Source organism: Cyanistes caeruleus, chromosome 1 (assembly GCF_971803275.1).
Source record: "Cyanistes caeruleus chromosome 1, bCyaCae1.hap1.1, whole genome shotgun sequence".
Taxonomy (NCBI): Eukaryota; Metazoa; Chordata; class Aves; order Passeriformes; family Paridae; genus Cyanistes; species Cyanistes caeruleus.
Genome location: NC_141701.1, coordinates 129,980,152 through 130,004,543, shown reverse-complemented (window position 1 = coordinate 130,004,543; position 24,392 = coordinate 129,980,152). Strand labels below are relative to the sequence as shown.

Sequence of the window (24,392 nt, the reverse complement as noted above, 5' to 3'; positions counted from 1 at the left end):
TGTGAATCTCATCTTCTTTTAAACACACCTTATTAGGGAGGAGATTGTTGTTTATGATTCTCAGTTTTTCAAAAGGAAGATAGATGTTAAACTCTAGAGTACATTCAGTGCCAGACACTGAAGTGATTGTTTCTCTCCATCAGACAGGTAAACTCAGGAACAAAGCTGCGGAATCAAACCATGGGATCTCTGTAACCAAGCCTCCTAAGGACTGCTCAAACAAACATCTGCCACAATGGGGTTAATATCAGCAGCCTGGCTTTGGATCTGGGGGCTGGACCTCCCCTTGTCCCTTCTGTGGTTACAATTGGGAGAGTTCAATTAATAATGCCCCCTGAATTCCCATGGCTACTTCTGCGTTCCTCACTTTGTCCCTAGCCTTAGAACGCCTGCCGTAATTAACTGTGTGCCACTGACATACCTTATGAAATAGAGCAGGAAGTCTTGGTAGTGAGAAAAGTGGTTCCTGCCAACACTGAATTTTTATCAAAATATAATGAAAGCTATTCTGTAAATAAATCCCCAGTTGCAGGTGCTGTGAGTGAGGATTTTTCAGTGTGAGATGAGAAGGCTTCAGGGAGCCTCTCGGACAAGGTTAGGGCTTGGACGTTGCCTGGTCCTTGGCATCCTCAGCAACCCAGGGCTGGCACATTCCAGCTTAATACTTGCTTCCCCAGCTGGGAAGAGCTGTTTGAGGAGAAAATGGTACCAGAAGTCACATGCTCAGGACTGACATCCACATACACACACCCCTAGAAAATATTTGAAACATACTACCTTAGACTCAGCCCAGAAGTCAGGGTAGGGTAAAGTGCCTTAAATACCCTTTCCTTCTCTTCAGTAAAGAAGCAATAGGAGAGCATATGCTTCATGTATGCCATCCACTACCTTTTCTACTGCTACTTTACTGCCCCCATCCATTTCTTGCCTGGGTTTCATGTTTCACCTGGTCTTTGCCAGAAAACAGTTGAAGAAAAGCAGGACTTCCGTGCCTTTTGGTGCATTTTAGCTAACATATATTCATCACAACTGAACAAAAGTTGTCCTTTTTGGAGTTGAATGATCTTTCATGTCTAACATCCATTTTAATACATTGCAGTTGTGTTTCTCAAAATAATTTTAAAACCACTTAGTATGGCTTCACTGGCAGCTTTTCAAAAAAAGAAAGCTGTTTGAATGTTTAGAGGAAGAGTTACATTTCCTGATCTGATATTTTTTCAGTCCTCATCACAAACTATCATTTTTCTAACTCAGAAGTCAAGTACTTTAACTATTTAAACAGTGTTTAAACTATTAAAACTTTAACTATTTAAACAGTGTTCCCTGGACAGCTGGTATAATAGCATGAATAGAGAGCAAAACCAACAGAAATTGATCCAGGTCCTAGTTTTGTGATACATCTCTCATCCACACCTTAGTGTAAGATGCAAAAAGTCCTAAACAGGTCCTCTGGCACCATTTCAAAATAAATAAATGAAATTAGCTCTGTACCTTCTGTATTATTCTTATTTTACTAGTCTGATTTATTGATAACAAAGTTGAAATTGCTTGGAGGAAATGGCTCAGATTAAATTACTACTCAGGAAACGTTTGAGATACCAGCAGTCTCTTTGTTTGGAGTTCACACAGTGAAATGAAGTCCTGTACCGTATCTAGGGGACTTTGAAGCCCAGAGCTATCACTAGCAAATGTTGGTGTTGTGAATCTGCTCTCTACCACCTGGGCAAAACACTCCTTCCCTGGCTTTCTCACTCTTGTTTTTCTCCTGGCTTATCACAGATAAGCTTTGAGTACCCTGCTGTGTCATGACCTGGATGGTAGAAGATGTTTGCAGGGAGGGCAGCAGCCTCTGGGCAGTGGGCAGTGGTTGCCTTGTTCCTCGTCTCTCTGCCTTCCCCTCACTGATTTCCAAAGAAGCCATCACCTCTTGCCAAGCACCATCCTTTAGCTTTTTCATCCAGACCACTTAACAAAATGTCTTCCTGTGGTGAGATGATTTACATGAGGAATTCTCTGGAGAGGGAATCAGGATAGCCCCTCACACCTGCATTTTTGTGGCTGAAGACTTCAAAGCATGCTCAACTCTTTGCCTGTACTCCTTGCCCTGTCTTATTTTTGATCTTTCCCCTGAGAGACAGATCCACTAGTGATGGGAAGATAATTCAGATCATTTGGTCTCTTGGGATTCCCTCTAAGGGGAAGAATAACAATTCATCAGCAGCTTTCCTGATCTGCATAGAAAATTCAGGCTCCTTTTTTGCTGACCCTAGTGGCTTGCCACATATGGCTGTAAAACTTTATGCTCTTAATCCAAAAAGACAGCTGGAATTTTCAGCCATAGGCTGTCAAATGCCATATTCATAACACATTGGGTGAAATTATAATAGCAGAATAATTCTTTTAATGAGATATTTAAGACATATTGAACTAGAAGCTTTTGTGAAACAAATACATAGGAATTTTACAGCATCAGAGCAAGAGAACAGATTGTTATTGGTAATTCAGCAGACCTGTCCTAGCAGTGTTACACAAACACTCATGACCTCAGATTCCAGTGAAAACCACCAGGCCATTCATCTGGAAACTGATGCTGAAAATCTGCCACTTCACAATGCCCTTACAGTGGGACATCACTTATCTTTCTTTCTCTATTTTGCATAGCAGGCTTAGTATACGCAAAAAGTAAAATTACTATGTGAATGTGAACTGAAAAGGACTGTTTAGATCACTAAGCCCAGCTACTTGTTACTGCATTTGACCATTTAATAGATGCTCAGCCACAAAGGAGCCACAAAAATCTTGCCAGCTGCCTGTGACAACTTGCAGATCTAGAGCAAAAGGTCTGAATGCACTGTTATACATCATAGAGACAGCTGAGGGGATCAAGATTTTTCACTGCTGATTTCAGTTTTCATTAGCAGTTATGATGCTAGTTATTTGTCAGATGATCCTAACAATTCTACCACATTACCCTGCAGATAAAGGCAGATAATTCAATCACCCTCACCATCTGATTTTGGGGAAAATTCCTTTGCTGCCTCAGATCTGTTAAGTGACAGGTATAACCTTCTGGGTATACCTCAAAGGCACTTGAGATATTTGTATTTCCTTACAATCACCAATGTATCCTGTCCTGCCTCTGGTTGAGATCTATCTCTGATACTTCAGATGGGAGCCAAAAAAATCACAGCAGTGAAGTCGGTGGGAAGAAAGGAAATAAAAGGTCTTTTTAAAGGCCAAGGAAAATGTGAGGCATGAGATTACATAGCTGGGGTGCAAATGAACAAATACCTCCTTCTTTTGAAGACAAAGGACAAAAGGACTCATCACAAGTTTAAACTTCTCAGCGTACCACTCAGTCCCATTCAAAAAGCTGTAAGACTCCATTTTACAATTGATGAGGGTTTTTGCATCTCTTGGCTAGTCAGGAGTTCAACTTGTCTTTGCTCATCAGCTGGAAAATATGTTCCCATAACCTATGAATCTGCTTTGCACTTTATTTGTTGTACTCTTAAGCTGAAGAAATTCTTTCTTTCTCTCATTATACAGGACAGACACTGTACCACTGTCACGCCTTTAGCAGAGTTTTCTTTCCTTCATCAGTTTTTTTTCAAAACATGCTATGTTCCCAAGTGGAAGCACACACCTGGCTGGTTTAATTGCATAGAAGAAGACTGTCACCTGTTTTATTTAGTGATCTGCTTCTATAAAGGTAGACATACTCACTCTGGAGGACCTTAGAGGCTGCTTAGCTGCTCAGACGTGGCCTGTGCCCATAAGGACGATTGTTAGACAATGTCCAGCTGTTCCCACTCGCACACACAATGAACACAGTCAGCTGTGATGCTCAGGACCTCGTCTCTCCGTCTTTGAATGAGAACAAGATGTTGGCGGACCTTTCCACAAGTGACCTGAGGTCCTTAATCAGGAGGATATCTTCCCTGAAAACACATACAAGCTGAGAAATAGTCACATTCACTGGTCATAAGCATAATAATGATAATTCAAATGTTTCACTTTGATTGCAAGTAAGAAGTATGCATATGCAGGTAGATATAAAGGCCCTGGTTTTGGGCCTTCCTAAAATAGTTCATAGAGTTAAAAAAAAAATAATAAGCTCTAGCCCAGTTTAATTAGCTTGGGTTTTTATGATGTCATGTCTTTAGAAATGCTGTAACAATCCATAGAGGAATATATTTTCATTATTTTTTCATAATGCTGTGCATAAGACAAAACCAAATTTGAGCAGTTTTTTCAGTTGCTGTTAATAAGGGATGTAAGAGCCCAGTGTCTCTATAATAACTTACAGCTGTTGAGAAGCTATTTTAGTCAGGCAGTGCATACACCATGTTTACAGCCTCTAAATACCTGTGGTCTAGCCACTTACTTCAGCCTGCTGAATATTTATCTGGAATAATCTACCCTTAGCTCCTCCTTCAGCCCCCTCCACCCCAACAAGATTCAAATGGAGAACCATTTAAACAAACCCTGACTCAGCTTCTGGGTTCCCTTGTGACCCCAAGCCAGAGCCTCCCCATAGCTTTGCCCAGCAGATTTGGGCAGGCTGTGGCAGGGGTGGCTGTCACTGCAGGTTCAGACCCACTGGGGCCAAGGGTTAGGGAAGTGTCACCAGCAAAGTGGTGGCTTCTGCTGGGTGGGGAGAGGTGGGTCCCCAGTGCTCAGCTGGGTGACCCCAGATGGATCCCAGCATGTAAAGTCTGGACCTCACCCACCCAGCATGGGCCGGAGGAGAGGGAGGTAACATATGTTTTATATATAGATTTATTTCTTTGTGGGCAACACAAAATTATTATTTCTTCCTTTTTTTTTTTTTTTTTTTTCTCCCCTTGCTAAATTACGGGAAATTTCATATCCTGATATGAATGCAGCCTGGCACTGGATGTTTGATTATTTAAACATATTTTTTTTATTTTACAAAAAAATGTTTTCATTTAATTTGATCATTACCTCTAAAATTGTTTCATGTCTCTAAAATCTAAGTTAGTCTCATTCCTATAATGGAGTATATCTTTCTAACAGCCCCCCAGGTTAATTTATGTGCTTATTTCTACCAGTTATTATTTTTGTTCTGTTTTTTTAAGGGAGCCAGTTCACTGTTTGCTTGGTGCAGGATTTCATAAAGCTTTTTTTGAGCCAATTCTTTTAATGAGCATTGGAACCAGTATAGGAAACCATGATAGAAGGTAAATCCCTTTTAAACAAAAAATATTACGGGTGGGTTATCTGCTGCCTCTGCTGAGGCTGGTAGGGTTGTTATGCTTTTGTATATGAATTGCTTTGGGATAATAATGTTTTCCACTTGCTTATACATTTTTCATCAGACAAATCAGGAAAAAGGTTGTATCATATAGATCTGTAACTGTAGCTGCTTTCCTGTCCTGTAGCTGCAAGGTAAAGATGAGTTATATTTTCATACTTAGAGAAAAAGGGTCACAGTTAGAGGGGGAAAAAGAGTATGAAAGTGCAAAGCCTTGGATATAAGTAGCTAGCCCCTAAAGCAGGTGCTAACAAGACCTTCTTGACAACCAGTGAGTTTTGTGCATAGCAGAGGAAAAGTTACAGCTGAAAGAAAAGAAACAGGCAAGGAATAGCATTGTACTGTATCTGACTGGGATTACAGCAGCTGAATGAGTCATTGTTATAAAATATGGGCAGCGGAGCGTCCTTTCAAGTCTCTCAACACAGACTGAATGCGGTTCTGACCAAGATGACAAAATTCATTTTGATTGAATAGTTGTCCATATTTTTAAATGAAATGCATGTGGGGCCATTAGCTCAGCTCCCCGTCGAAGGCGGCTGCGCCGCAGCCCTGCCATATGTTTGGCAGTGTTTGAAGCACCTGGCATCCTCCAGAACAGACAGCCACATTTGAATGGGGATAAATATTGAACTGTCTCACAGCTTTCTCTTCCAGCTCCAGGGTAGGTATTTTTTACATTAAAAAAAAACCCCAAACACAGAGCACAATACAAAAGGTTAGGCAAAAATTTATGTACATAAAGTGTTTTATAAAACCAGAAAGGAAGAGTAGGACAGGACTGGCAGGGATCCTGGACTCCTCCTGTGTCTGTGGAGAACAGGATGGGCAAGGACACAGATTTCTTTCTTTGTCTAAAGGCTTAAGGGACTTGAGAGTGCAAAAAATACAAATAATAATTTGTTCTTTTATTATGGATTTATCACAGTATTATTAAAGTTAATATACAGTTTCTCAGCCTGGAATAATCATTCCCACAAGTCCCATCCCTATCAAATTTTCTTCTCTATAATTCCATTAAGAAACTGATATGCTTAGCTGCATGCTGAGATCAGTCATGTCCTTTGGCTGAAAGATGAGCAAGTTACTTTGTCATCGAATAAGGTTTTAATGTTTGGTGACCCATGAATCTGAATTTAAAAAAAATTGGAATATCACATGTTCTTGTGCTTCTCCTAGGCCATTTTTTGGGTTTATTTTTTTAAGTATTAACAGAGATTTATGGTATGTTTTGTGGTTTAAAGAGCTATTGATTACATGGGGCTCAGTTAGAGCAGTCTCAATTAGAACTGCCTCCAAAAGGTGAATTCAGATGGGAATAGGTGAAAGCAAAGACTAGGACAATACTCAGAGAACAGAAACCCCATCACATGACAGAATTAAAAAGGACTTTTCTAGTTTTATGTTGCAAAGGAAAGTCTTGCAGAAGGCACCATTTATTTCTCTAAGCATGTCTCCAGGAGCAAAAGGACGTTTCTTCTGAAGGGCACTACGACACAAGGATATAAACCGTGTGAATACATTCACGTTGGACACAAAAAGGCCTGGCAATGAAAGGAGCCAGAGTCTCAGCTGGACTTCTAGGAAGTTGCTGGGGCCTGAAACCACAGTTTGAAGCTACTTTTTTTGATACCTGTATTCATGAAGTGTAATGATATGGTTATCTACAGTGGCGGGTAAATGACTTTGATGAGTAAAGAAAGTGCCTTCTTTAATCAATTTATCAGTGTTCCTAATACCAAAAATGCCCTCCAAAATAGATTGATGAGGAATACTGAGGGTTTCCCAACATACTTGCTTGTCTGGTCATAGTGCAGCATTTATTCTTTTCTTTTAAATACAGTGCAAAGGTGGAAATGAACTGAGTGTTTATGTTGTTTCACTCCTTCTGAGAATCATTTTCAGATCCCACTTGAATCATTTTTCTGCCTACAGCTGCTTCCACAAACATCTCAGTGGGTGGACTCCATCTAAGATATCCTTGTGCTTCTGCCAGGATTTCTTTTCTATTCCAACTCCCCACCTTTTAAAGAAATTATAAGTAGTACATGGCAATAATGATTCAGAAAGGATCCTGTCCTTGGGACATAGGAGTTTCTGACAGTGTTTTATTAGCTAATGTGGATGCCAGTTCTGTAAGAGGAACATTGCTGTTTATTTTTCTAGATAGCTACTATGATTGTTCTGAGTTTTTTGTTTATAACATTAATCTTTGGTGATCCATATCCTATAGAGTGTTGAAATACCAATGAGCAAAAAATACAGCCATTTTTTGTGCTGTATTTTTTTATCTGAAAATAGGCAAAGGGCTGTAATTCAAACAAAAATCTGCTAAAAGGAAGGAGTTGCACATCATCCACATTAACCATTTTGGTCCAGCTGAGCACTAATGAGCATTACCATGGGAAGGTTTGTGTTGTCCACCTTGCTCACTGCTCCTCTTATGGGACAGCCTGCAGGAATGCTGAAAAAGCAGGACAAGAAAGGTGTAGGGACAACAGCACACTCATTTACTAGCACCAAGCACTACTAGAAATCCATAAAAATGAAAATAAAACAAGGGTATGGTGATGTGATAAAAATACAGCTCTGCACATCAATATGTTTCATTCATAAGAGGAGATTCAACCTCTGTGGAATTACACTGCTCACTGTGATGAAATGGCTCTTGCAATAACAAAAGCCAAGCAAGGTCATTATCTGCATTTCCAAGTATTTGAAAAATAAAATGGAATGGCCCTCTCATCTAGATATGTTATTTTGTTTATTCTTTAGAAATTGTAATAACAGAAGCCTCAGACTGTCATTTTCTTGTCCTTATGGTACCAAAGAAGAAATATACCCTTTGAAAACACACCAAAATAAAAACAGCATGAAGGAGGAATTCCTGAGGCTGGTAGCCTGTAAAAAGAGCTGACATCTGTGTTCAGGTGCCAGGAAAAAAAAATACATGCCACACTGTCCTATCAGCTCTGCTTGAGCTCCAGCTCTGAATTTTTTGCACAATCCATATTTCATGTGGATAAGTCAATATCCACCATATTATCACACCATATTATATTATATGTATATATCAGATCACAATGTATACTCCATAGCTGCTATATAATGCCTCACAATAAGGGTATTTTTTCTCAGTACAATAAATTACTAATACATTTGATGGAACATTTTCTCCATAATTTTTTCAAATCAGTATCTTTAAGGGAATTCAGGGGAGGTTTAGAAAGATTTGTATATTTTGTTAATAGTTTATGGGTTTCTCTGCTTAGATTCCTGGAAAAGACTAGGTGGAGAAATGCTTCATTGTTTTGACTCAAGGTCTTTTGGTTTACAAAGCAAAATGCTGATAAAAACTGTGAACTACTTCAGTAATTGTATGTAAAGTCTCAGATACCATCACTGGCTTGAACATTTTTGATTCCTGCTGCCTGGGTTGGCTTGCAGGATGTGTGCTGCTTCTCCCTGGCCACAGCACTGCTTTATCTTTGTTCTGCTATAGTTAAATTGCTACCTGGGCATGTTTGTATTGTTGCATGGGCATGGTGACCTTTGGTAGTAAATCATTTTGACTGGGCCAGATTGGGTTGAATGTCAAGAAACAAACAAATGCATCTTTGTTTTCAATTTAAGAGACACAGCAATTTAAATAAAGCTGAGTTGCAGGAAAGCAGACTGTGTTTATATTTCATTACCCCAACTTTGATATATTGAGATTGTGAAATTTGCTTATAATATATAAAAAGATATTTTTAACATGGATTTGTATATGCATGTTTGTGTATGTGTACAGCAAAACTCATGCACAAATAGATATGCATTATGTTCATGGTAATAATAATATTAACAATGGTAGTAATATAGTTCTATCATTATATCCTTATATCATCAATATATAGCTCTATCGTTATGGAAACATGGGGACATCGATCCTAAGTCAGTCATGTAAGTCCCTCTGAGATTTTTGGAGAGACAGAGCCTGTTCCAGAGAGTGATCTATACTCATCTGTTCAAAATGAGAGGTTGCCTGCTGATAAATCCTATGTGACTAATTTAGAGCAAACACATAACATTCAGAATGCTAAAGTTAGGGACAGGAAACCCAAACCAACTGTGTTCCTAAAAGAACACTCTTTTGTGGAGCTGACCGATCATGCACCACTTCTGGTTCCTACTCTTGTTTTTTGTGGTGGTGATAATAGTGATGGTGGATACCACCAAGTTAGAAAATATGTTTTCCACTTTAAATTAGAAAGTTTTGTGGGTTTTTTTAATGGTTATGGTAGTTATTTAAGAGGAAATTGTTCATGTTGCCAATTCATGGGGGTTTTTTTGTTTGTTTGTTTAATTTTGTCCTTAAAAATATCTTTGAAGCATGTAATTGTATAAGTGTGACTTGATCACTGAAATCACTGGGTGGACTTGAAAATCATGAGGGCAGAAGGAAATGGGAGGAGAAGAATTCATGAGATCTACAGTAAAGAGAATTATTAATCTGCTGAAATATGTGCCTCTGTTACTATTGGCTCTGTGAAAAACTGATTTTACATGTTATAATGTGCCTCCTAAAACTGAAAAAAAAAATAGGAATGGGTGTGGAAACCTAAAATTGTACAGCATATGAACACTTCAATCTCTTAAGAAATCATGTGTAGGATAAAAAGTAAATTAGATCTGGGAAAAAAAAATGCAAAGCCATAAGAGAATCAAAATTAAAACCCAAAAAGCAGTGTCCTGGTTTAATGGTGAGATTTGGCAATAACACCTCTGGGAGCTTCTGAAAGGAAAACTCAGTATCTTGGCTTAATGTATAGCACAGAGATTGTGTTGAATATAAATTTTATCTCTGCCTTTCCAGTACATTTTGAGAGCCAAATTACAGCACTGTCTGAGAGAATGCTAGTATTTCTCTACAGTGATGTTTGAATAAATAGCTCATGCTGTAAGCAAGGAAAATAATTCTGATGAAGGTCTTTGCTTAAGTAAAACAAGTGAAGAACATGCTGTGTCTAATTCAGGCTTGGTCCTGAGCTACTGTAAAATAGCATGCAGTGCTTTGCAAAATTTGAAAAACGTGGTCAGTGCTCCAAATGAAGTGGTGACTGCACTTTTGGAGATAGTAATAATCTGGTTAAAAATCATTAACTAAGTTAGGACCATTTTGCTGTTATCTTGGATGAGAGGGTTTAGGGCCATAGTAATTTGCAAAGCTAATCTAGTTCAGTGATCCGCAGGCTGTGACCTTTGACAACCCTCCTGGTGGTGGGAAGAATAGAGCATCTGGATGCCAGGAAGATAAGAAGGTTGGGAAGGCAGCTGGGTCTGCAAGAAAAAGCAAGCAAACTCCATTCTGTGAGGTTAGTATGTGTGTCTTTTGTTTAGTTAGATGATGGATAATTTGGGTGCATTAGCATCTAATTTTTGAAAGTTGCTCTTGAATTAATATGCTTCAGTTTCACAAAGGCCAAACTGAGAAACTGTGCCAATTTTCATAGCTTCAAAGTGATATTGCTTTCTAAATTAGATAAACAGAGCTTCCAAAAATTATGTCAACTATGTGTCAAGTTGGCATGAGAAAAAGAGAAACACCCTATGTCAGTGTCATTGAAATAAACAAGTTAACAGTTAGTCGTAAAGGCCATGATGGGAGTAATTTAGGAGAATATGAGTTCCTGACTCCGGAATTCCAGTTCTCTGACCCAAACAACAGCACTCCCACACACTGGGGAATGTGAGTATGAAATAAGCATGGGAGTGCCAAAGCTGGAAAGCTGTATCAAAAAAGGCCAAAGACACAGGAAACTGCAGATTTGGATCTGAATTTGAAATTAACCACTCTGGCCTCTGTCTAAAATTGTCTGACTCCCCTGAGTTTTGGGTAGAGCTCAGCATCATATGGCAGGGAAGTCATGGAGAGAAATGAAATGACAATAGACAGCCAGGATGGCAAGAGGGGTAGTGCTGGAGCTGAAAGATACTGCTGAAGACAGGGATTGTTTTCAAGGCAACTGGATGCAGAGAAGGACTTGGAGAATTGGGAGGGGATGAATAGAGTGGAAAGAACTTACATTTCATGATGGTTCTCATATGCCATCAAAACATTGCTCAGTTTAAGTGATTAAGGCAGGTTTGGCACAGAATTGCTCTAAAATGAAAATATGGAAAATGAATGCTGCTTTTAATTTTGCAGAAACGAATCCCAGATATTATTCAGATATCAGTGTCATTTTTTAACCAAGCTGCTCTATTCTGAAAGCATAGATATCTCTCAGTCTCCCCAGGGAGATGTTTCCTCTTTAGTCTGGTTCCAATCTCAGGAAAAAACAGATAGAGATATGAAATACAAGTTGCTTGTATGAACAACCTCATGTCCAAACCTCTAGAGTTTTATCCATCACTGGTGATATACAGTCTTAAAACAAAACCCTTGCTGGGGTGTAGAAACAATTATTTACATTTATTGCTGCTTTGGTATACTGACTTCACTGAGCTAATAATAATAATGATGATGATGAGAAACTTCAAAAGATTTATGGAGGCCAAATACTTGTTTCTTTTTACTAAGGTCTTCAATGTATCTCTGCCATTTTTGGAAGCCATCGTTTTTGTGAAAATTATTTTTTAAAGGCTTTTTTTTAACTTTGTTAATGGTCTTGGGATTAATACAGCTAATGAGATAGAAAAAGATCTTTATGTTTTATTACAATTGGGGATTATTTGAGGAATACTTGAAAAAGAAGCCAGCTTTCCCCTTGTTATTACCAAGTATGTCCCTCATGGTTTCATGAAAGATGCATCTTGCTGTATAAAAACCAATCAGATGAAGTGCTCTGCTTGCAACTGTGATTGTTATGGGGAGTGACACACCCTCCAAAGTCAGAAAAAAGATTAAAGAAAAGACTATCCCAAATTCTTTTAAAGGTCAAATGTGGATTCAGGTTTGCAGCTGGAAGCCAAACGCAAGAGGACATCACCATGGAGTCCAGGAATTTTCCATTTGGGATCTCTATTTTGCAGCAGATTCATCTCTCTGTAATGCAACTACAAGCAAACTTTGACACAAATACCAAAGAGAGAGAAAAGATCCAGATCCATATCTGAAGTTTACATTTGCCTCATTCCTGGTCTCCTGATAGAGGGACAACCATAACAAGTGCAGTTCTTAGATGATCTGGAGCCAGTGCTATGCCTTCTCCCTCTTTTATTCCTTTTCCCCTTATTTTCTTTCAATCCAAGCCTGGCTGAAAGGTATGACTCTTGCTGTGAAAACAGTGTGTGTCATCAGATTTCTTAACAAATTTTCCTCCATGATTTATGGTCATGGAAAGGAGTCTGAAGAGTTTTTGAAAGACATCCTCCTTAGTCCTTCCTTCGATCCTTTTGGAAGGCTTAGGACAGAAAAACAAGACCCTTGAGAGAAAAATAAGAAAAATTACAGGAAATTGTTTCTTTTAGAATAAAAATAGAGAAAAGGACGGAATAATGTCTAAAAAGATGTTATTACTGATTTAGTTTATTGCTGCATTTACAGTTTCATTTCAGTGGTTTAAACCACATTCAACAATGAGCAGTACTCCCAGTGAAATGATTAGGTATTTCCAGTGCATTTATTCTCTAACTAAGCTTTCCAATGTTATGGCAACTATAATTCCAATATTTTTTGGGCCAAATTTATTGCTGGCATATAATACTTCACTGCATGTATTACATTACTGTGAATGCATGTATGGGGATATCATGCACATTTTCAAGTTTTTCATTTAGAAATGTAAGGTTTTGTATTAGAGCTCGAGATACCAACTGTTTCAGATCTGTATGGTTAACATTTCCTTTAGTTTACAAGAGAATATGGCAGTGCTCTCCAGTTTATTTTTCCCCGGTCTATTTCATAGAGGAACTGTCAGGGAAAATTACTTTTTCTTTTATGGGTAGAAAGCCTCCCTTTAAAGCACTGTTCTCTACCTAATTTCATTTTTTGAAAACATATTTTCTGTGTTTTCTGCCTATTGGTGTATTCCTCATCATTAAAGGAAAAAAAAGTTACTATGTATATTTCAATCTCTCCTCAGATTTTCTATTTTCAAAAAAAGAATGAAGAAAATTTGTTTGGTGGGTTTTTTTCATGAGAATTTTGTATCCCTAGCACATACAAGAAGTCCAGGTCTCCCTCAGGGCCCACAGTAGTTTATTTAGAAAGTTAGCTGTTCATCTTTCAGGAGCCCTACAGTTATCTTTAAATACCATGTTACAACCAATTTCTTTCACCACTACCCAAATACTATAAAATTTGGGAAAAAACACCACCAGAACCTCAGTTAAGACAAAATATATGTGATCAACTAAGAACATTCTAATGGTTCAAAGAGGAAGAACAGTATTTTTTATGTTACAGGATAAGAAACTCAAGTAAAGGACTGGAAGAAACACCACATGGAGAACTTATCATATAATGCATTGACAGAATGGCTGGGTCTTGTGGCAATGGAGTTGCTGTTGAGCAGAAGCAAGACAATGAACAGATTTTCAAACTATTTAAACCTCACATCAAAACAAAGTAGTCTTCACACAAGAAGTCTTCACTGGCAAATGTAGTCTACACAATTGAGGTATGACCACAATTGAGGGTGTCATTTGGATTTTACAAAAAATCCTTTATTACTTTTCAGTTAGTGCATTATGGTGGGACAGAAAGAAAAAGGTGCTGCTGCTGGGGAAGAGCACTACTGTCCATGGAACTGTATTTTTCTCCTCCCCCCCCCCCCCCCCCCCAAAATACATAAATATCTAGATCTTCATTCTGCTACAAAAAAGTCAAGTGGTTTTGCTGAAGACTTTTAGGCATCAGAATTACCCCAAATGTATGCAGCAGGCAAATGTATGCTGCCTGTCAGTAAAATATTTGATGCAAAAGATTTATCTGTGTTTTAAATTTTTTTATCCTGAACTAACAGTGGTATATTATGGATCAAGCAACTAATACCAGACATTTGTGTTATGTCATGCAACATCTACTTGACAGCTCACAATTTCCCACTTAGTCAAGTTCCTTTGTCATATAAGTGGTGTTTGGGAAGAAAATGCTTTGCCAGTTTCAAAATCCCCAATCTAAACAAGCTTATACAGTGATAGGGTTTAAAAGTATGTGTCCTATTCACATGCCATTCATTCTTTTCAGGTTCACTCCTAAGAGAGATCCTGCATTACACATGCACACAGCTTGAGCTATATAACCTTTTCCATGACCAGCTTCTGCAGCCCTGTCTGGATGCTTTCTATGTAGGTACCAAGTCCTCAGATTCACAAGCAACTGCCAGCCTTTCATGCCAATATTCACAATTCCAATTAAACTCTCGGTTGTTTGTCACAATATACATTTCTCATTTAGATTATTCTCGTCAAATTCTGCAGATGGAAGCCACAGGGTATTTGCATGTATTCTGAAGAATACAAGTGAGGATTTTTATTGTTACTGTAAGGTTTCTCCTCATCATTCTTCAGTCCCTTATGCGTTTTGCGTAGTGGTAAAGTGACAGTTGCTGAGCCGGGTTTTTAAAATGCATGTCTATCTGTCAGTTCCAATGTGTCTCACAGTGGCATGCATTAACTTATCATGCTTGAAAGTACAAAAAGATTATGCTGTGGTGAAATGTTAACAAGGTCATATCATATACACACTAGCTCATTGCACTTTTCTTCCTTTCATTGCTCCTGTTAGGCATTATTCCATGTCATGCATAAATAATGTTGCTCTAGAGAGAAAGTCAGTGTACTTTATATTACTGGTGCTGCCATACCATTGAGACAGTCTGAACTTCTGGAGTGAATGTCAGAACATGGCACTTGCTAAATTATTGGTACCTAGCCATCAAAGACAAGTATAGGGGATGAATACAGGTATTCATTAATAGATTACTTTCTGCTTTGCATCGCCACAGCAGCAGCCATGGTGAGGTAGTTTTCATAAAAATGAGGGCAAGCCATTGTCTGGCACCACACATCTGATTTTATGGGACTTTTGTGCAGTCTGTCAGACTGTACTGGGCAAACCATGTGGAAGGTCAGAAAGGCAGAACAAGTGGGCAGTTTGTGCACCAAGGACATTTTTCACAAGCAGAAATTTTCAGCTACTCTAACAGAGAGCCAGAGAGAAGTATTTTTTCCTCAATATGATTCTGCAGTGCTATGAGGAAAGTGCCAATACATCTGCTGAAAGACCTCAGCTCCTCCCTACTCTGCTCCCAAAGATCACCAACAGCAGGCTTGGACCTCTACAGAGTCCCAGCTCCAGATATTCCAACTGATTCCATTTGGTTTCTCTGAAATCTGTCTGTGTGGGCTATCTAGGCCTGCTGCCTGCTTCCCACCCTTTTTTATTCCCTCCAGATGGAAAATTGTGAATTTTAGGCTAGATATTCCTAGCAGGTGTTTGGTAAGAGATTCACTTCAGTCTTTGACCTGCAAAGAAACTACCACCCACATGCAAATTTCAGATTTAATTGTAAGTAAATCTAACGTGATCCATGAGCTTTTGCTCTAACTGTCTGTCACAATCTTTTTTTTGCCAGTGTATTTTTTGCATCTATGTGTATTTATCAGGAAATCCTATTTTGTCCAGGCGTAGATTAAGTCAAAGTAAAGTTATCAATAGCAATACTTAATTCCCATGGGTAGCGAACAGCAGCAATGGTCAATTATAAATGGATCCATAGAGGTCAGCACAGGGTGATGGGGAATAGAGAAATTTTGTTGTTAGCAGAGAACAAAAATACCTGCTATATTACTATGACTAATACCACAAATACTGCTTGGTTTATTTCAGCTTTAATGGATATTTTTTTGCACAAGTAAACAGTCATTTTAGTTCACTTGATAATTATGAGAAAGGAAATCTAATGCAAAATCAGGTTCAAGCCAGCTGCATGATAAATCTGTTTAAAGTACAGCTGCAGGTAACACAGCTTCCCCACCACAAGCACATCTGCATCCAGTCCAGATCCAGAGCCCCTGAACTTGCTGTTCATTACATCCAGCAATGTTTGCTATTATAATGGCAAAGAAAAATTTAATGTTGACTTCATGAAATACAGATGAGCCACTTTGGGGATTTAACTTGTACAGTGTTTGGTAGTCCTTGTAAGGAACTTGGATTCTATGTTTCTAACACCATGAGGCTTTAATAAATCTAAAAGATAATTAACACAGACATGAATAGATATGTAGGGAGTGATATATGGTTCTCTGTTAGACTGCTAGCAATAGCTGATACTTATTGTTCTCAGTTCAAAGAAGAAAAATCTCAGCTTCTGACGTAGAAAGATGGAAATGCCTGGAATAGAAGACTGTGAAATAGGTAACAATTCCTCTGGGTGTGGCATCCTTCTCTGGGATTTAATTTCTTCCCTGAGACCATGAGGTAAAGCCATTTTAAACCCAGGACTTCCACTGTAAATCCCAAACACCAAATGGTCCTCTCTGGGGTAAGCCAGAGTGAGAAACGAAGCAGGTGGTTTAGGAATCAAAGACCTCCTCACCTCATGAGTGTTCAGAGGAGAAGCAGACACACTTTTTGTACTTGCCATAGATGCCCTCGTTGACACAAAGCAGAGTCAAGTTGGGCTTGATTGGGAGATGCAGCTTTTGGGACTTTGTGTCTCCTGAGCAGCGATATGCTGGGACTGTGGTAGGAGTAGGACCCCGAACACCCAGGAGTATTTTGAATGAGGGATTCCTCCTGATGAAGCAGCCAAGCCCCAGATTAAAGTTTGTCCTTTGGGCAAACCATGAGACAGTTTAGTATGAAGCCTGGCAGTTTTCTGATGCACCTTAGACTTCATTTTACTGCAAATTCTTCTTAGATGACTTCTATACATAAAACTTTTCAACTTAGTTGGAGCTATCATTTTCAGATCAAAAACATTTAATCAAATCATCCTGGAGCAGCTCTACCACTGAGTCTATTTGGATTGTGTTACTTTGGGGGAGTCTCAATAAAAGCTGATATCTAATTTCGCTTTAGTTTATATTTCTAGCACGTATATTTGAAAAATGAAACTTCTGTCCCCAGTACAATCCCAGTTCCAACATTTGTTTCATTTTGGGAAGTAATATTTAAAACTATGCACAAATTTGTTTAATTTAGTTTGCATTTAGGTCATCAAGGTATCAGAAATGGACTTCAATTTTCCTGTGAAATTGTTCAGATTTTGAAATCTCCCTTGGAAAAGTGCCACAGGCTATTTTTTCTTGTTTCTAATGTAATCATTTTCTGCTACTCAGAGACTGCTAAAATTAATCCATACTGTCAAATCAGGAAATGTTATTCCTCCAATGAATTATCTAAGAATAATTAAAGGCAATTACAAATTTTTGTCCTGTATCTTCTATTCATCCTTTCCTTCTGAGCTCTTCAAATTTCCAGCTAACTACTCCCATGGAGCAGCCATGGTGGTCCTACTAGATATTTTTTTTGGATGGGCAAGAACACAGCTGGGTCCTTCAAAAGAACTTAAACAAGAGGAGGAGATGTAGGAATCTGAATTTCCCAGGTCTCTCTGCATCCTGCATAAGTGTCTTGTTTCAGGGTTTCCTCGGAGAGAACTCAACATGTGGCAACTGGACTCATCAAAAATAATGTTGGCACATGCAGACATGTACCACCACCAAAATAATTCTATCAGGAATTTTGAATATTAATCAGAAAAACGTCTGCTATGTGCACTGTCACTTTTTACACCGTCACTGTTGCTTCACAAAGTTTTGCCTCGTATGTAACTTGCTAGTCCTTGTCAGTTTTAACTGCAGGCCATTATTCCCTTGCTTGCCATTTCTGTAGTATGACTAATGCTTTTGGATTTGGGACTTCCAGATAAACTCTGGAAGTATATTAATTTCTGTAGTTCCTACAGTGAAGGGGATTATTAGCAAAATGCAAAATTTCAGCTCTTTTAAAAGGGGGAATTCAGCACATAGTCTGATATACTTATGACTTCAAGAAAGCAACAAAACTGGGGAAGGTTTATTTTTTGTGGTGAAGGTGATGTTTGATTGCTGTTGAATATTTTCATGTATTTTTAATAGTCAAAATTCAATATTCACTGAAGGATCAAAGCACAACAGACCAGATATTACTCTCAGATATATTTTTGGGTCATACTTTTCTGGGATCATCTGAAATTTGAGGCAGAGCCTTTTGCATTGGGCACTTTGTATCCTGGTGGAAACGAGGAGCTGCTGCTCCACTCGGCAGCAATATCGCCCCGGGGGCTCTCTCAGTGCACAGCCTTGGTGGTACCACTGGCTTCACATGCAGCTCCCAAAGAGGCAGGAAGGCAGGCAGAGTAAAGGAATTGATCTTTCTGGGGTATTGAGAATCTCAGAACTGTCTCAGGTTCACAATCCCTCACGCTAGCTTCTCACAGCTTCTGCCAGAGCAGCTCCCCCTCATTTTTGCACCTTCCACACCCTCTCACCTCCCATTTTTAATCTGACAACTTCACCTGTTGCAATCAAGTCCCACAGTGCAATCCTGGTGGTGGCAGGCACTGGGGTGTGTAACCTCCCCAGGCTCTGTCCTCCCCTGGTCTGGCTGGCAGTGCAGGGGACCTGAGCCACGACAGCTGCCCACTGGCCCAGTTCCCACACCCAACACATCCATCTGACAGGGGCTGCAAGGATTTCTCTTTGGGCTAAACACCACTTTTCCTCCTAAGCCAGTTAGTGCACCAGGTCCTGCATTTACTGACTGGGCTGCTCAGACACAACTTCTCCTTGTAATCTCTCTGGATTGTTGCTGTATTAGCACAGTGATGCCCAGTGGTTAAAGACAGCAAAGCCTGACTTAGAAATCTATCGGTCTTTGAAGACTTTGTCCCTCATCTGGGACAAAAAACAAGAACTTCACTTCTCCATCTTCCAATGCACATTTAAATGCATTTTAACTCTGTCACAAGTATTGTTGGAACACAGCTGACTCCAGATTATCTTCTCTACTGTAAGCATGGGAATATAAATTCATTGTGAGAGTCACTTCCTTTCTAAGCAAAATAATTTTTAATTTGTCCATGCATGGTCAAGAAGCTAGAGCAATTTTCCATATATTTATTCCAGACTAACTCATCTTTGTGGAGATCTTGATTCACATCCCCTAGAGCAGAAAAGGAAATTGAACATGATTTCTCACATTCTAGGTCAGTGTACTAAATCTGTGGTTGTGAATTGAAAGCAGGTATCCCCATAATGTTTAAGGAAATAAATGATATGCCTAGAAATTGGCAGGAGTAGCTATGAAGGTGGATAGGTTTTGCCTCTCTGGTTTTTGGACCATGGGTTTCTCTTTGTTGTATTGTCTTGCATTATTTGCACTGTGAGATGCCTGTCAGCATCTCCACATCATTGAGACAGCAAATGCACTTGGTTCAGGGCTGCAGGGATGTGTTAGCATTCCATTCAAAACTCTTGTAGCATCCAGGTCCTCTCTGGTATACTCTAATGAGTTGGGTTGGGTGAGCAAATGAAGAATCTCTTTTTCACTCGTGAATTTTGAGGTGACCTAAAACTGTGGGCTGTGGGAGATAGCCAAAGCTCCAGCCTGAAATGGGCAACCAATGGAGAGTGGGTGCCTCTCTGCTCCTGCTGCTGCTGGAGCAGGAGATGAGCACCAGGGAAGAATACATCCTGCAACAGTAGCCCTAAGGCCAGCCTTGCAGACAACATTTGGGAGTGATATGGGAATAATGGAGTGTGGAAATAAAACTAGGCCAAATATTGAGCGAACATCTGGCATGGGTGCTTTCAAACCATCATCTGTGCTTCATTCTGCTTGCCAGCACACATCATTAACTTTTAATGTAAAGAACAAACAAATGTGTTTGTGAGCAGGATGATTATCCTCCATACAATTTTTTTTCCATCTCTAAACATGTTAATTATTGTTTACCCCAAAATACTCATTAATGTTAACATTCTAAGCAAATATTTCTGTAACTTGGAGAATCTCATGAGGACAGTTTGATTCTTTTCCAAGCATTTGAAGGGCTTGTGATTATTACACCTAAATATTTATATGCACCCTGCTGTGCTGTCACCATTCCCAAATGTTCCCAAGGTGTTACTCTATACCACTCTCCTCCTCAGCTTCACAATAAGCCTACCATTCAGGATCTCTGTGCAAAGCAGATGTCTATTTTCATCTCCCAGATGAGGATACTATTTACTTTATTTGGAATAAAAACCATTGAGAGGCCAGGAGAACATGCAGAAAATTGCCATAATTCAGGAACAGACTCAAATCAGTTTGTTCCATCACTGATACCAGGAATGGTTTTTTCTAACCTGTCTAATTCTGAGCTCACCATCAGAACCATCAGTGTACAAACACACAGTTCCAGGATATAACATATTTCAGCTATTATCAGTTGAAATCAGAATTTGCATCTTGGCTGTTTCAAAGTTAATTTTTCCTAGGGAATTACATACACAATCCTGTTCTATAAAGTGAACAAAATGTATGTTCAAGCACCAAAGAAAGGAACTGAAATGAAAAAGCCAATTAAATTGAAGCTTTTGTTTTTGATACTGACTAGTTTTGGAAGTCTGCAGTGAGAAAATGGTTTATAAGGAAACACATGTTTTTAGAAGCCAAATTATGAAATATTAAACTAGAGCTCCAATATTAAATGAAAGGTTTTCTCCAACATAGAAAAGCATATTGAGAAGATTAACATAGGTTAATACAAAAGTGAAAAGTCAGAGATGTTGTTTTCCAGGTCTTCATAATTCCTGAATGCATCAAATTGTACTTATTAAATTTCTGCAGTACATAGGAATTTTTACATATTCAAGGGTTAACAAAAACTTTACAAGTCAGGATAGGCTTCTAACATACTAAAGAAATTCTTCTTCTACTTGGACTCCAATAAGCCATGAAATATTTAAACACAGAAAGCTATTTCCCAGTTACATGGCAACACTGCAGCTTTAAATATTAAAAACAATAGCACTGTAGCATTCTAAGCAAGTACAAGAGTTCATTGGCACCAGATATCTCTCATCTTTTCTTGCTGGACTGGTAGGAAAGGTACCTTATTATAAAAACAAAGAGAGACTACTGAGGAATGCACACTCCCAAGATTCCTTCCTATCATAATATGAAGAAAATAAATATCTTTCTGATTTATCTATCTAGGTATTTATATAGCACCATTCTCGAGAGTATCTGGATTTGTGGAGTGAGTGAGGCAAGAGGGATCATTTGCTTGTTATGGGAATAAGGTACGTAATCCCCCCGTGAGTGTGTATAACCATAGCTCAAGTAAATAGCAGCAATGATAATTTTCCAAAACACAGTGAAAAGGCAGAAATATATATACATATATATATATACTGAAAGCTCTTTGTTCTCAGGTCAAAAAGTGACACAAAAATATGCAAAGGGATGGGAGTAATAGCAGGAGATAAATTCATCCATGCAACTGCGATGGTAAGTCTTGTTTGTTAAGATAATCTCTTTATCCCCAGTCAGGTGGGGAAAATATTGTGGTAAATCAATTTGGAGGCCAAAAGCCAGAATTAAATATCTCAGGATATGCCTGTTACTGGGTTCAAGTAGAGAACCTTCAGAGACAAGCGCAGCAGCACAGCTGTTAATACAAGACTCCTGGCTTTCTATTTCATCTTAAAGTCTAACTCAAATACTAGTTTTATATTACCTACTTGGGTTTTGTGGTCTGTGCAGCAGCTTTCCCACTAATGTATTTTTTGCATCAGTTTCAACCTTCTATCCACCACAGTTCTCATCTTTTCCATATCCCTCCTTCCCTCACCCCCCCTTACAGCAGCTTCTTGTAATTGTTTTCTCACACATCCTAATCTCTTCTAATTGTTTTCTTCTGTCTCCCCTCACAGCCAGCAGCATAAGAGATCCCTTAAATAAACAGATGACAAAAATGAAGAAAAATACCATAAAGCACATGTCTGGCTGCAAAAGGACTGTAGCAGGCCTGCAGTTTTGCTCATCGCAGTGCCCTCTTGGTGCACGTGTTGCCATACTGATGACTGAGCAGCAGAAAGCCACTGGGTCCCTGCCCTGGCTCCAGATTCATAAAGTTAAAGAAGTCCAGCACTGAGCCCTCATTATACAAATGTATATTTCTGCAGTTTCTGGTCCAGAGCAAGTTCACCATTGCCCAGCTCTGCAGACAGAAGGAGGTTATGCACATCTGCCTGCCCCTGTGCATCCCTAAAGAAGCTTGAATGCCTGACATGGGAAACAAGATAGTGACAACATGCCCCAAAAATGCTTTAAAAAACTCAAAAAAACCTACAAGTTTTGCAAAGCAGTTACAGTTCTTAGTTTTTCTCTTTGTCACATACCTGAATCCATGTTGAAAATGTTCTGAGTGATAGGTAGTTTAGGGAAAAAAATGGGAGAAAATGAAAATGCACACCAGCATGTCAGTATCAGAAAAATCAGATTATAAGGTGGGGGAGCAAGAAAAGAGTTTATTCTTTTTTTTTAAAAAAAATGGCAATGACCCTGCCACTCTTCCTTCTTCCATGGGAAACTACAGGTGTTCCCAGCACTGTCACAGAGCTCTTTCTCCTGCTGCTGATCCCCATGTGTCAAGTTACAACAGCTCCCAATACTGCTCATCTCTAACAGGGACCAGGAACACCCATCACTGCTCGAGGATGCTTAAGGCTTTTCATTACAATACTTAAGATAAAGGGTACTATCTACTGTAAATGCAAAGTCTAAGCTGTGAAATCAGCAGAATTTCTGGTGCTTAAGAAAAAATGAATCAGAAACCAAACTTGACTTTTTCCTTCCAGCTTTGCCTGGAAGAGGTCTCATTTGTCAAGGAACGCTACATAATCACCTCACTGCAACTTCCAGATTTTCCTGGTACAAAAATAAAAGTTTGGAATGCACCTATCTGTAATGCTGCAAGATGTGAGAGCATAGCCAGTTGGGGAATATTGTTCACTAGGACTCATTAATAAAATAAGGCTAATGATTTGTTCATATCCAGGACAATAAGAGGACAATGTAGAGCTGTTACATTAATAGTAAGTAGATGCTTTGGGGAAAAAAATTGAGTGCTAATGGAAATTAGTTCTGTCTGCTTCAGTGTTTTGTATAAGACAGCGTGGGTGATTTTTCTGACCAAATCAGTACATTAGGGACACAGAATTCCCTATTCTACATATTAAGATAGGAACTAGAAAATTATTCAGCTTAATATAAGAATATATTATTACTTCAGTGCTTGAGTAACTCCCCCAATCTCATTTCCCCACATGCAATCTTTTATTCTATCTTTTCACCCTCATTTTCCAGAAGTCTTGAACTTGCTCCTGTAATTATGAATGCAGACATTATAGCTGTGAAAATAACACTGTGAAAATGGTCCGTGAAGGCAGTGTTTGAAATGGTTACTATTTAAAGCTGACTTAGCTCTACTTCTGCTGTGCAAAGTTATATAACATGTGCCCTTCCAGAAGAGTCCTGGAACATTTTAGACTAGTGGTAGAAATTTTTTCGCAGTAGTGTGGATTTTCTGGTCAGAAAGGAGACCATGTAAGCTGTGCTTTTCTTCCCCTCAGAATCCATATGCCAATCATCAAGTAAAGTTGTGGAGTTCCTTTAGTCACCTTCATGGTTATTTGGTCACTCAGTAGTGGCTATATTGTATTTGGTTTAGTTAATTAGATTATTTGCAATTCAGCAATATTCAGAGTGTGAACCTTCAGCTCAGAGCAAGTGTCGTGCTCCCTGTGTCCCTCCTCACAGCTGTCCCAGTACCAGCTGAGAGTCTGGGAGTCATAAGCCCCAGGTTTTTTCAGCCATTTTGCTATACCAGATGTATTGCACATGTTGACAACTGACCTACAGACTCTCTCTAGGGTGAAATTTGGAACAGGATAGAGAGTGGAAAGTTGTCCAGATACCCTGAGATCCCCTGAGCAAATGCTGGTGAACTTGAAGGGTGGCAGATGAGCAATCCATGTGCCCTTGCCAGCTTGAATCACTTTGCAGCATGAGCACAAACATGGCTAAATATCTGCTGAGCAGTGTCTAATTACTTAATTTTTAACTTTCATCTATGTTAAAAAA

The 24,392-nt window shown here is 39.0% G+C and overlaps 1 protein-coding gene across 1 annotated transcript in view; it reads left to right on the top strand.

Moving 5' to 3' along the window:
* The window catches only part of FZD1 (frizzled class receptor 1), a 44,551-nt gene extending 22,319 nt beyond the window's left edge, over window positions 1-22,232 (top strand). Inside the window, exons 2-6 of the transcript XR_015278124.1 lie at window positions 10,513-10,635; window positions 13,671-13,884; window positions 14,454-14,554; window positions 21,462-21,547; window positions 22,181-22,232. The gene's annotated coding sequence lies outside the window, so the exon portion shown is untranslated. The remainder of the gene's footprint in view (window positions 1-10,512; window positions 10,636-13,670; window positions 13,885-14,453; window positions 14,555-21,461; window positions 21,548-22,180) is intronic.
* The last annotated feature ends 2,160 nt before the right edge of the window (window positions 22,233-24,392 follow it).